This window comes from Eumetopias jubatus, unplaced genomic scaffold, assembly GCF_037043125.1.
Source record: "Eumetopias jubatus isolate StellerSeaLion01/CBP00866 unplaced genomic scaffold, mEumJub1_p1.0 scaffold_14, whole genome shotgun sequence".
Classification (NCBI taxonomy): Eukaryota; Metazoa; Chordata; class Mammalia; order Carnivora; family Otariidae; genus Eumetopias; species Eumetopias jubatus.
Window position 1 is genome coordinate 62,230,820 of NW_028274820.1, and position 14,178 is coordinate 62,244,997.

At 42.1% G+C, this 14,178-nt stretch overlaps 1 pseudogene; it reads left to right on the top strand.

The window, feature by feature from the left end:
- Window positions 1-3,972: 3,972 nt before the first annotated feature.
- LOC114221197 (sorting nexin-3 pseudogene) lies at window positions 3,973-4,500 on the top strand (annotated as a pseudogene).
- Window positions 4,501-14,178: the final 9,678 nt, after the last annotated feature.

Below are 14,178 nucleotides of genomic sequence, written 5' to 3' on the forward strand. Positions count from 1 at the left end.
CGGGTCTAATGAGGGAAAGCCTGGTAAAGCTGAGGAGAGGACAGCATGGACGGGGCCGGACTCCTCCCCAGGAAATCTAAAGGGTGGACAATGGCTGGCTTAGTGCTTTGTGTGGGAGCCAGAGAGCACCACTGTGCTGAGAAAGGCCACCCCTCCCGGCACGCAAGAGGCAGCGGATGGGTAAGGTCTTCTTTGGGCCAGGGCAGCCATGCGGGCCTGACACCCACAGTGAGGTGGCCTCCTAGGAACCACAGTTGGAGCAGGCATCTCAGGGGATTGAACGCATTTGCAGCAGAAGGGGAGCATCCCCAGGTTGAGGGTTAGGACTTCAACATATTTGGGGGTGGGTGGGGCAGAATTTAAACTACAACACAAGGAAATTGACTAAAGCCATGAATAATCTGTTTTAGATCAACCAGGGAAAGAGCCCAAGATGTCCCAGCAAGTGAAAGCTGTCTAACCCTTCCCCTCCATTCTCACTTCCTCTCTTCTGCCTTGACCTTGGGAAGCAACAGCTAACAGTTAACTAACAGGGGGTAGGGGAGGAGGTGGGCAGCAAGGAGAGGACACACCTTTCCCCAAAAGTTGACAGTCACTACCTAACTACAAGCTCTAGTGGGGAAAAGAGTTCCTATCTTTGAATGAAGATTAAGGTGTTGATTGATATCTTGGACTGCACATATTTTGAAACTGACTATCATGGAAACTTTCAAGCATACGAAAAGTAGAGAGAATAGAATAATGAATTCCCTATGTACCCATTGCCCAAAGTCAACGATTATCAACTCATGGCCAGTATTTTTTTTTTTAATCTACACCTTCCCAAACTCCCCCTTCCCCAGATTATTTTAAAGCAATTCCCAGATGTTGTAGAATTCCATCCAGAGATATTTCAACATGTATCTCTGGAAAATAAAAACTTTTCTTAAAAATAAAACATAACCACCATATCATTATCATATTCTCAAAATTTAAAAAGAATCCCTTAATATCAATTGTTTACTAAATGTTCAGCTTTCTCCATTTGTTGTATAAAAATTTTCACATACTTTCTTTATTCACCTGCGTAGCCAAAAAAGATCTATACATTGCAATGAGTTGCTATTTTCTAAGTCACTTTTAATCTATAGGTTTCTCTCTCCTCCCTGCCTTCTTTCTTCCTTACAATTTTTTTGTAAAGTAACTGAGCCTTTGTCCTACAGTGTTTCCTGTGGCCTGATTTTTGCTGCTCACATCCCCATGGTGTTATTTACCATGTTTTTCTGTCTCCTGTATTTTCTGTAAATTGGAAGTTGGATTTAGAGCTGTGGTTCTCAAAGGTAGCCCATGGGGATCATCCGGGAGATTTTAAAAATCCTGAAGCCCAAGAGAGTTCCAGGTCAACTGCATCGAAGACTCTGGAGGTGAAACAGAGGCACTGGGATTTTTAAAAACTTCTCAGATGATCCCACTATGCAACCAATACTGAAAATCACTTCTCTAGAGTTCTGCTCATATTTAGCTTCAATATTTCCCCTCTTTGACAGGAGATGTTTGTTGTATACCTTACACTGGATATTTGAAATTTCCAAAGTGACCTTTTGTTTTACAACACCATGAATGTAGAAGTGTCTATGACCTCGGACTGATCAGAAGAGTCTTGAGAATGGCCCTGTTTTTCATCCAGCAGCAAGCAATGATTACCCCCACTGAACAAATTCTAAAGGGACAACAGGAGGAAAAATAAAGAATGTTGGATCATATCACAAATTGTCCTTGAGGAATGAGCCAGTCACATGTAACTGGATAAGAAGATATCTAGGAGGGCACACACAAAACTCATAGCCAAGGTTACCTCTGGGAAGTGACTGAATTTGGTGTGGCCGCAGAGTGTTTGTGTATGTGTCCATGACAGATTTTAGTCTTATCCCCAACATTTAAATTTTAGATTGAAAGTAAAATCATGTGTTAATTGTGTAAGCCAAGTTCATGAAAAGGGAAACGATAGTGGATTTTTTAACATTAAAATCTCATACTTTTCCATTATAAAAGTATTATATTTCGGGAGGGATGGGGTGGCTGGGTGATAGACATTGGGGAGGGTATGTGCTATGGTTAGCGCTGTGAATTGTGCAAGACTGTTGAATCACAGATCTGTACTTCTGAAACAAATAATGCAATATATGTTAAGAAAAAAAAAAGAAGAAGAAGATAGCAGGAGGGGAAGAATGAAGGGGGGGAAATCGGAGGGGGAGACGAACCATGAGAGACGATGGACTCTGAGAAACAAACTGAGGGTTCTAGAGGGGAGGGGGGTGGGGGGATGGGTTAGCCTGGTGATGGGTATTAAAGAGGGCACGTTCTGCGTGGAGCACTGGGTGTTATGCACAAATAATGAATCATGGAACACTACATCCAAAACTAATGATGTATGGTGATTAACATAACAATAAAATTTTTTTTAAAAAGTATTATATTTCCACTAGAGAAAAAATTTTAAATAAAGGAAGAAGAAAAGTAAACTATAAACTATAACTTCCCCACTCAGACTTATTTTTATGTATTTTCCAAAATTAGTTTGTTATGGACAAAATGTCTTCCCTTGATTTTTAAACTTCCTCCCACTGGCCTGGACATAGCCACCAGATGCCCATCTATTAATGTTTTTTTCTGCTTGAAAATTTTCATATTTTTTAAATTATAAATAAATTACATATTATAATAATTTATATTTATCCCAAGCACTCTATCAGCTATTATTCTCACAAAAACTTGATAATGTGAATTCTTTTATTGTTCTCATTTTAGAGATGATAAGGGGGTTAGAGGAGATAAAAACTTTCCCAAATATGTGGTGATGTCTAATCTTTTCTTAGCTAAGAGGCTGGGATGAAGCTGGCTAAGAGAGTGTCTCCTCTGTGAAGCTGCAAATATTTCAAATTCAAGAAATCCCTACAAAGTCCTCAATTAAGCAGTGAGCCCATGATGATAAATCAGAGAAATGGGAGAGCTCAGAAACTGATCTGGAAGCCACAGAACAGAGCCAGGGAATCTGCAAACTACAGAGACACAAGCAGGGATGAATGCATGGAAGGGATGGAGGTTTCCAGGCTGACACCTGGGGGAGTGGTGTCACTCATGTCTATATTTAGTTTGCTGAGATGGGTCAGGTATGGGTGGGCAGTCAGGATCTGGGACTAACTCAGTTCGTGTACAGCTTAATACAGAATGTCAAGCCAATGCATCCTGATTTTCTTGAGTCACTGATGCCACAGAGTTGTAGGGCATTGACTGGTCTGCCCTCCCCACCCCACCCCCTGCCTACTGTCCCCAGAAATAGCCAGCACAATTGGTTGTAAGGGTCAACACCTTTACTTTTCCTGGGTGCTCTGGAACAAATAAAGCCATTGCCTCCTGCCACTGTAAAGAGTTGTTCTTGATGGGGTACTCATGGCCTCTGACCTACGGATTTGTGAATCTAAGGAGGGATTTATTTTATTTAGCTGAGTTTGGAAGAAATGCTCCTAACTGCATATTACATCATTATCCCATGTCTCTGTTTCTCAATTATATTTGCTTTACAATTAACCCCTGAAAAAATAAAGTCAAATTGAAAGATGTAGCTACATGGCTTTCTACAACACAGAAAAAACTCTTAAAGATATTTGAAGAGACAAGTGTGTTGTTTATTCAACTATAGTTTTGTTTTTTTAATGTGATTTTTTTTTGTAATAGACAGCAGCCGGACAACCTAAGGGCCTTTTTAACGAGTTTTTCTTGGTATTGACAGAAAAATCTATTTTGTGCAAGTGGCAGCAGAGGGCGCTCTTCCTACAGATTAGTTTCTATCAGACCTTTTCTTCCTAAAGGAAAACTGTTAAAAATGTCTGTATGTTGCTCGACCGCTGTGCGCGAGCCCGGTGTCCCCACGGCGGGCAGCAGCGGCGGCGTCCGTGGAACGCGGAGGGGGCGGAGGGAGCCCGCGGCGGCGGCGGCTGCAGTGAAGAAATGGCGGAGACTGTGGCGGACACCCGGCGGCTGATCACCAAGCCGCAGAACCCGAATGATGCCTACGGGCCGCCCAGCAACTTCCTCGAGATCGATGTGAGCAACCCGCAGACGGTGGGGGTTGGCCGGGGCCGCTTCACCACCTACGAAATCAGGGTCAAGACAAATCTGCCTATTTTCAAGCTGAAGGAATCTACTGTTGGAAGAAGATACAGTGACTTTGAATGGCTGCGAAGTGAATTAGAAAGAGAGAGCAAGGTTGTAGTCCCCCCCGCTCCCTGGAAAAGCGTTTTTGCGTCAGCTTCCTTTTAGAGGAGATGATGGAATATTTGATGACAATTTTATTGAAGAAAGGAAGCAAGGGCTGGAGCAGTTTATAAACAAGGTCGCTGGTCATCCTCTGGCACAGAATGAACGTTGTCTTCACATGTTTTTACAGGACGAAATTATAGATAAAAGCTATACTCCATCTAAAATAAGACATGCCTGAAATTTGGTGAGAAGGGGCAAAACAAAAAACCAAACAACAAAAAAACCTTTCCGTGACTATTATTCATATGCACCAGTGAAGAAGTTCTAACTTTTAGCATGCTGCACAGAAACTGGTATAACATGCCTTCAGTATACTAACCTTCATATGCTCTGTTTTGTTTTGTTTTGTTTTGTTTTGGCAGTTGACAAGAAGTTAATTTGCTTTAGTGAAAAATCCCTCATTCCAGCCTTTCTGTATAAATAGCTCTTCCTTGCTGTTTTATTGTGGTACCCACTATGGCCTCACAGACCTGTTACTCCAGTATAACCCGCAGTGTCCTAACTAAAGTTACTGACTTGGTCTTATCTGCACAGTTTTTGTGTCCTGTTTGCTTCTTGAATCTGATTAACTAGAATATTTCTCTTACTCCTTTTTAATATGTGATGTCCCTTGACCTAATTTATGTGTAGAAGCACTACACCATTGGTTTCCAGTCCCCTATGTGTAAGATACACACTTGTGTGCAGAAAGTCTCTCTTCAGGCTTGTAATACCTTTCACGTGGAAGATCAATGAGGGAAATCTTTATATTCTGTATAAAAACAAAATCAAATTTATATACTAAAATCATTTGTCTAAAAATTTAAGTTGTTTTCAAATAAAAATAAAAAAGCTTTTCTGATGTGCACTGAAAAAAAAAGTCTGTATGTTAATGTTTATGGCTCCTCCTAAATATAACACATATAATTGTATTTATATGTATATGTATAATATCTGTTTATGTGTTTATATAAGGATATATTTTTATAAATACATTTTAATATGTAAATAAATGTATTTGTATATTTCAATTATGTATAGATATGTTTAGAAAGAGCCATAAGGGCGCCTGGGTGGCTCAGATGGTTAAGCGTCTGCCTTCAGCTCAGGTCACGATCCCAGAGTCCTGGGATCGAGTCCCACATCGGGCTCCCTGCTCCTTGGGAGCCTGCTTCTCCCTCTGCCTCTCTGTCTCTCATGAATAAATAAATAAATAAATAAATAAAAAAGAAAGAGCCATAAAAGTAACATACACAAATACAGATAGATAAATAGATTACTTTTATGGTTTCTCCCCATCCATTAATACTAAAACCACATGTGATTATGTTCCCTTAAGTAATTACCACTTATTTCTCCTTAGGCATGTTAACTTCCCATTTCACATTGGGAATTCAATCTCGAGCACAGAAAATTGGGACTTCGGGGTATTGCCCTCTCATCCTCCAGCTTATGTACTTTTTCTTAGGGTCCTCTCTGGAGAACCAGAAGCCGTTTTTGGAGCACGTCCAAAGAAAAAGGAGGCATGTTTAGTTTCTCCTGTGATGGCTTTTGTTATGCTCTGCTGTGAATGGTCTGCAAACTGCTCCCACACTCCTTCCTCTCTCTTTTCTTTATCTCCCCTCCTCTCCCATATCCCTGCTCCTCCAAGCCTTTCTTCACGATTACATGCTTCTATCATGGTCCTCCATCTCCAAAGCCATAGGCATCACTGTCTAAGCTACCCACTTGTAGCCAGTCTCCAGGGTGGCCCCAGTGATCCCTGCCTGCTTTGGATGTATAACCTTAGTGCCCTCCGGCATCCAGCCGAGCTGATCTTCGTACCCTCTAGGCTATTGTGGGAATGGTGGTGTGTGACTTGCACAGTTAAGGTCACAAAAGACACGTGGCTTCCACCTCGCCGTGTCTTGGATCATGGAGCTAGCCGCCATGCTCTGAGAGGCTCATGTAGTCCCATGGAGGGTCCTCGTTTCAAGGAACTGAGCTCTCCTGCCAACAGCCCACAGGGGCTTAGCCACGGGAGCGAGCCACCTTGGAAAGCAAATCCTCCAGCCCTAATAAAGCCTTCAGAAGATGCAACCCTGGTGGCCATTTGGCTACAGCCTCATCAGAAACCCTGGGCCAAAACCATCTAAGTCACTTCCGAATTCCTGCCCCACGGGAAATGTGAGATAATAAATGCGTATTGTTTTAAGATGCTAGATTGGGGGTAATTTGTTATGCAGCCATAGAAACAAATACTCCTCTCCTTGTGCCTGATGACATTTCAGCACTTCTGGCTTGTGATTTCACATACTGGTGGTGTATGCTCTGCAAAGGCTCATCACTGATTTCAGGATAAAACCCAAATCCCTGTCTGACATGGCCGGAGATTGAAAGAGGACTTCAACCACCTGCAATTTGACCTCAGTCTGTACTTTCGAACCGATTAAATTCTTCTTTCTAGCTTATCTGGATGTACCCAAGAACCTTTGTCCCACATTTTCCTTATACAAACCTGGAAATACTTTCGGCACTTAGGAGACAGTCTTTAAGACGCTAATCTGCTGTCTGCCCGTGTCGGCCTCACTGAAATTAATTCCTTTTTGGTTTCACCACCACTCATTGCTCTGCCTTTGGATTTTGTCAGCTGTGAGTGGCTGAACCTGCTCTGTCTGGGACCCCAGGGCCAGGTGCTCTTACATCCCTGTGCCCCGGCTACAAGATCTTCTACAATCTGGTTCCCGCCTGCCTCCCAGCCTCACCCTCTCTTCCTTTCCTCCCCCCCAGGGACTGCTACACAGACACACCTTCATCTCCCTACATGTGGATGGATGCCATTGACAGGTAAAATACAGATTGCCCAGCTAAATTTGAATTTTAGATGAACAGCAAATGATTTTTCTTGTTCTACCCTATTTGGGACATACTTATACTACAAATATTGCATGGCACATACTTATTCTAAAGGGTTCTTCACTGTTTATCTGAAATTCAAATTAAATGGGTGGAGCATTCTGTATTTTTAGTTGCTAAATCTGGCAACCCTACAGATGTGAAATGCTTTCTCTCAGCTCCTGCCTGGATCACGGCACCTCCCTCTAACTTATTGTCCTGCAAGACTCTCGGCCCAGACATCCATGCCTCTGGAAAGCCTATGCTGACTGCCTCCACCATGCGCACACCCAGAATGGGTTAGATGTGCCTGCTGCAGGCCCCCGCCGCACCCTGTCATCCCTCTCACACACCACACACATTACAGTTATTCATTTTCCTCCAGCCCTAGACTGAACTTCTAGAGGTCAGGCACTGTCTTACTCACCATGTAGCCTCGGCGGCAAAAACATAAAACGATCACAACTTACAATTGTCAAACTCTTCCAGTAACCTAGTCACTATTCTGAGATATTTGCATATATTCACTCATGAAATCCTCACATCAGCCTGAAGGAGGTACTACTAATATCCCTTTTGCTTTTATCGGTGAGGCAGCTGAAGCATGAAGAGGTTCTGCAACTTCCCCCAAGTCGCCCAGCACTGGCAGGGAGGTTGGAGTTCAAGCCCAGGAGTCCGATTCCCAATGAGAATCCAGCACCCCTCGTGCGGAGCTAGTAGTGATGTCTCTCTGCAGTGTTCGATGAGTGGGGCTATTTTTGGATGCATGCAAGAACTAATTCTCTAGCTAAGTGTTTTCAAATTAGATAATTTTCTTCAAATAGGGACCATGTTAAACTTGGTCGTCTCCGTCTCTATCCTTCCTTGCTCTCTCTCCAGCCACCATCACCTAGCACAAAGCATGGTGCTTTCCTCACCGGCCAATAGCAACGAATCATTCAGGTCTATTTTTCCCTCTTCCTGTCCTGACCACAAATTAAGCGTGCCAGTGGGCGCCGCATTCCCTAAGGAGGAATGGACACAGCCTGTGCCTTAGGGCTAGGAGCTGACAGAGCTCTGTGGTTAATAGCAAGAGTCCTAGAATGAAGCTTCCCGAGTTCCATCCCGGCTCTCCTGCTTATTAGCTGGGTGGATTTGGATGAGGTCCTGAGACTTCGATTCTTCATATTCGAAATGGAAATAATGATAGTTTTCAATTCATAGGGTGTTGTTGAGGATTAAATGAGATTAAAGGGGACAATGTGCAATACCTGGGTTATAGCATGTATTCAGTGAATGTCAGCTTTTACAACTACAATTACTAGCCCACGTATCCCAGGGATAAGCATGTGTAGGCCTGGCGCCCTGTGAAATTTTGTGACTTCCTCCTCCCTTTTCCCCTGTGCAAAATTTCAGACAAGGGATTAGAGGGGGTGGGTTTGCAGTGATATCCTCCAGGGTTTCAAGGCCCAGCCTTCGAGATCTAAATTAAGAACACAAAATCAGAGAAGGAAAGGAGCCCCACAGCCCAGAGGGAGCTAGACTGAATCAAGAATATCCCCACTGGCCCTCACTTCCTGTCCCACTGTGTAGAACGGGGTGGCTGGTGTCCGGACTGAGGTCAAGAAGCAGCTTTGCTTCTGGATGGCTACCCCAGGAGAAGGCATGGTGTGCTCCAGGAAATGATGCACGCTCACTCTCAGGCTCTGCAGCCATGGAACCTGCACATCTCCAAGGCACCTGTCTGAAGGAACACTCTCTACTTCCTGAGCGGCCAGAAACACGCAAGAATCTCTGTGTCTTTTCGAGGAGAGGTCTAAGCTCACTTAACTATAGGGGTGACCATGATGAAATTGATGGCTAACATTTTTGAGCACTTACTACACACAGGTCACTGTGCTCACAGCCTTACACGTTGCCTCACTTATTTCCTACACCAATACCATCAGGTTTGGTACCGACGTCATACTTATTTTACAGAGAAGAAAATGAATTAATTTGCCCAAGTCATGCAGCAAGTAAGAGAAGAACCAGATTTTTAATTCCATCTATGGAAATAGACTCTTCTGCTGCTCTCATCCTTATGACTCCAGGGCTTCTGTTATGGGGCGAGGTCAACACTTCCAGTAGAACCTTATGATATAATACACTTAGAGCAGTGGTTCTGACTGCGCATTAGAATCACCTGGAAAGCCGACTCACTGGAGCCTCCCCAAACCAAATGAATTAAATTTTCTGGATGGTAGAACCAATCATTGGATGTTTTATAAGATTTCCCCAGATGAATCCAGTGGGCAGCCAGAGTTAAGAACCAGTCTCCTGAGGGACATTCTTAATGGATAGATTAAGCTTTAAAAAGAAATTCCTAAGACTCTCATATCAGAAATCTATCTGGAATAGTGTTTGCTCCTCCCTCTCCAAGGAACAATCTGCACAGATTGGAGGTGAGGACAGCTCATGGAAGGTTTCAGAAGTTTTTGTTATTCATCTATGGTGCCTGCATTATAAGATTGGTTCACTTTAATGTACAAGTAAGTGCTTCCCTCAGGCCTTAAGGGAAAAACTTTCCCTAGGTGCCTGCCCTGCATTTGCGTGAACCCAAGAATGAGCACCTCCTGCAGTTTTGCCCCCGAGGCATCACCCTTGACTCATCCAAGTCTTGACTCTGGGAGAAGTTCTTAGCATACTCTGTAATGTGTAAGACAAGTAGGAAAAAAATAAAGTGGCTCACACCAATGTATAATAATAATAATAACCTACATTTATACTGCACTTGTACCTGTTCTAGGTGTTTATTTACAAGCAATAGAAACCAACTGTGGTTAAGAAAATAAATATTTGGGGGCACCTGGGCGGCTCAGTCGTTAAGCGTCTGCCTTCGGCTCAGGTCATGGTCCCAGCGTCCTGGGATCGAGCCCCGCATCGGGCTCCCTGCTCCTCAGGAAGCCTGCTTCTCCCTCCCTCTCCCACTTCCCTTGCTTGTGTCCCTGCTCTCGCTAACTCTGTCTCTGTCAAATAAATAGATAAAATCTTTAAAAAAGAAAAGAAAATTTTGAAAACATGTGGAGTGGGTCATAGAATCCAAGGAAAAGCAGTGGCCTCAGAAAAGACAGAAACCAGGGTGACTATAAGGATCAAGGATGCAGAAACTCTTCAGGAAATTACCTTAGACATGTTAGCTTCTACCATTTGACATCCTGTGATCCTTCTCTCAAGATTCAAATCCATTGTAAGAGGTTCTATTTGGCTCCTATGACTGCAGCTTAGCACCTCGACGGACAGTTCCAAGAACACCATGTTACAGAAGGGAGGGGGGTGCAGATGCCGGGCAGGCAAAACCAGTAGATATTCACTCTAGTACTGTGCCATTTGCAAGGTGTTCTGCATCCATAACATTCTTTTCTTTTTTTTAATTTTATTATGTTATGTTAATCACCATACATTAAATCATTAGTTTTTGAGGTAGTGTTCCGTGATTTATTGTTTGCGTATAACACCCACTGCTCCATGCAATACGTGCCCTCCTTAATACCCATCACCAGGCTAACCCATCCCCCTACCCCCCTCTCCTCTAGAACCCTCAGTTTGTTTCTCAGAGTCCACAGTCTCTCATGGTTCGTCTCCCCCTCTGATTTACCCCCCTTCATTTTTCCCTTCCTACTATCTTCTTCTTTTTTTTTTTTTTAACATGTAATTTATTTGTTTCAGAGGTACAGGTCTGTGATTCAACAGTCTTACACAATTTATAGTGCTCACATAGCACATACCCTCCCCAGTGTCTATCACCCAGCCCCCCCCACCCCTCCCACCCCAGAAGATATTTGCAAAGGCATCCATAACATTCTATGAGATAGTTGATGCAGGATATCTAGATTCCAGGTAAACTCTATCCTGACTGCCACTTCCTTCATGTTAGCAACAAGTACTTACTAAATTAAAAGGGTGCTGTAAATATACAGTGCATTCTTCCAATCTACTTTCTGAGAAACAGGGGCATGGAAATCAGAGAGATAATACTGATACGACTTTCCTACCACTAGCCATGCAGAAACACAGCAAGGAGGAGATGGAGCCGGAGCCAGACAGAACCTTCAAGTTTAGCTCCTGCGTATGCCACCCTTCTCAACATCTTGCCCAGCATTTTGGATCAGACCATTTCTTAGTGGTCAGCCATACACTGAATAGACAGTACAGCTGGGAGTTAAGAGCATGGCCCTGGAGCCACATTGCCGGGGTTGAAATCCGGACTGTTACTTACTTGGTGCAACTTAGGAAAGATGCTCACCTCTAAGCTCAGCGTCCTTATCTGTAAATTAGGCATAATAATAAAATAGCACCCACCACATGGGAGCGCCGTAAATATTAAGACTTAATATGTATAAAGGGCTTTGGTCAGAACCTGGCCCATAGTAAGTACTAATAAGCATTTACTATTATCAATACATCATGGTTTCAAAGTTCTTGTTCATGGATAGAGCTTCTGGAAGATTATAACGAATGGCCTATTCCCATTTATAACATTTGGATCCACTTCAGAGCAAGCCCTCTGCCCAGGCCATGTAATGACAATCTCCGAGCGTGGACTGTGGATTTGCGTGATTGCTCTTTCCTTTGTTCTTTGCTCACTTCTTCAGCCCATCCCAAACCCCTCTTCTTCCGCAGCAGAATGTGAAAATCCCCAAAGGTGATCCGAGATGATAGTTCACAGCACAATCTGCTTATCTGTGAAGATCAGCTGAAAGCCAGCTAATGTGACCAGCTTCTCCTGCTTTGGTCCTTTCGTGACTTAGAAGTACAAGTACCCTGAGTTACCCTGAGGACTACGTCCTCACCTCCATCATCGCTTGGCCCAGGTTCTTGCCCAATTTCTTCATCCGCTGACAGTGGCCATTTTCAGTGAATGGAAAGACAGGATACCCAGTTAAATTTGAATTTCAGATAAACGGTGATTCATTTTTATTTGTTGTTTATTTGGAATTCAAATTCAACTGGGTGTCCTATATTTTATCTGGCATCCCCTACATCCGCCCACTGTGAACACACTTGCCGCTAGGCTTCCTAAGACCAGCCCTCTCTAGCCCAACAGGACCCAAGATGTGAACAGGATTGCTTCTGTTGAGCCGTATATGCCAAGCCAAACACAAAGTACATTTCCTGGCAACATAAACCCACAAGATGCTTGCAAATTACAGATCTGTGCTCAAATACATTGGGGAAACTCTGCATTCCCTTCAACTCCAATCATGTCCATCCCAGTTTAGAGATTATTCTTGTCTAATATTTTGGTTCCATCTTTTTATTATCTATATAATAATATTATATATAATATATTACATGTAATATTACATATAGCACAACATATGTAATATTATCTACGTAATAAATGCATATTTCAAATATTAACCTTATACATGAAAGTTTATTTAGATTTATCGCCTTTTAAAACCAATTTCCTTGCTCACCATTCCTTCTTATATCTGAGACCTTTCCTCTGGGATCAGTTTTCTCTTCCTAAAGGACACCCTTTTTGTGAAAAAGAACTAAAAGTTCCCTTTAGTGAAATCCTCTGGTGGCAACCTCTCAGTGTTTGTGCATCTGAAAATGTCTTCCTTTTACCTCTTTCATGGAAGATGGTCTGATTGAGGACAATCCTCAATCCTGGATGGTTACTTTCTCCCAGCATGCCATTCAACATTCCACTGTTTTCCAGCTGTGTGTTGTGACTAAGAAGTCTGAGCTCGCGCCATCAGTAACAGATATTTCTCTGTATGTAATCTGTCTTTTATCTCTGACAAGAGATAAAATGTTTTCATACAATCATTACAATAGGTTTAGATATGAATTTATTCTTACTAATTATGCTTGGGATTCATTGTCATTCCTAAACCTATAGATTTAGGTTCCATACTATTTCCTGCCATTATCTATGTATATTTTATCTCTTCTCTCTCTATTCTCTCCTTCTGGAACTCCTATTCGACGTAGTAACAACTGCACATTTTCTGTTTCTTTTAAACTCTCCATGTTTGTCTCACTATGCTGCCATCTGAATAGTTTCTTCAGATTTACCTTCTGGTTTACAAATTCTGTTTTTAACAATATCTTATCTGTTACTTAATCTGAACATTGAATTTTAATTTCAATAATTGATGTTCTTATTTCTACAAATTCTAGTTATTTCTTTTTCAAATCTACTTGTTCCTTTGTAAAAGCATCTTATTCTTTGTGTTTTTATTCCCTCTTTCCTTTATTTAAATAATTTAAATACTTTTATTGTACATTTCATATCCAATAATTCCAATATCTGAAATCCTTGGAGATAAAATTCTGATGTTAATTGTTTCTGCAAACTCATAATGGTTTATTTCTTTACATGTTCCGTCATTTTGAATTTTGAACTCATGTTCCGTGGACTTTATCTATGGAAATACTGAAAGGCTTGGGTAGAGAATGAGTGCCTCCAGAAAAGAATTTTGTTTTCCTGTTCAAGGAACACTGGAGCATTATAATCTGAAATTATAATAAGTTAATTTTTTTACCTTGTGATTTCTCAGATGATCAAGGGAGTCTGTTATTCTGAAATATAACATGAGACTTTTTCCACATAAATAACATAGCCCAAGATAGAAGTATCCCTTATCATCTCCCTTTTCTTGAATGGATTTTTTCTAGTTTTTCCTTTCATCTAACAGAGTAAACATTTGAGGATCCTAGCTTAATGGCAGTGTCTCAGTTCTAGTTTTGGTCTTTCCAGCAGCTGTTAAAACTCAGAGTGCTGGGTTTCCAGGATTGGAAAAATGCTTCCAGTTTACCTGTGGCTTTAGCACTTGCTTACTGGCCTGGTTTCTTCTTTGTATTTTTGCCCCTGAGGATTTCCCTAACTTTGCATCGCTGTGCATTTTACTTATATATTTTACCCAGAACTTCTAGGATGTCTGGTTCACTACATTACTAGAAAATGGAGTCCCAAACTGCATTCTCTAGCTCACTCTTGGAGATTCACATTGCATGTCAATCAGCATATTCGGAGTCCTCCAGTAAACAAAC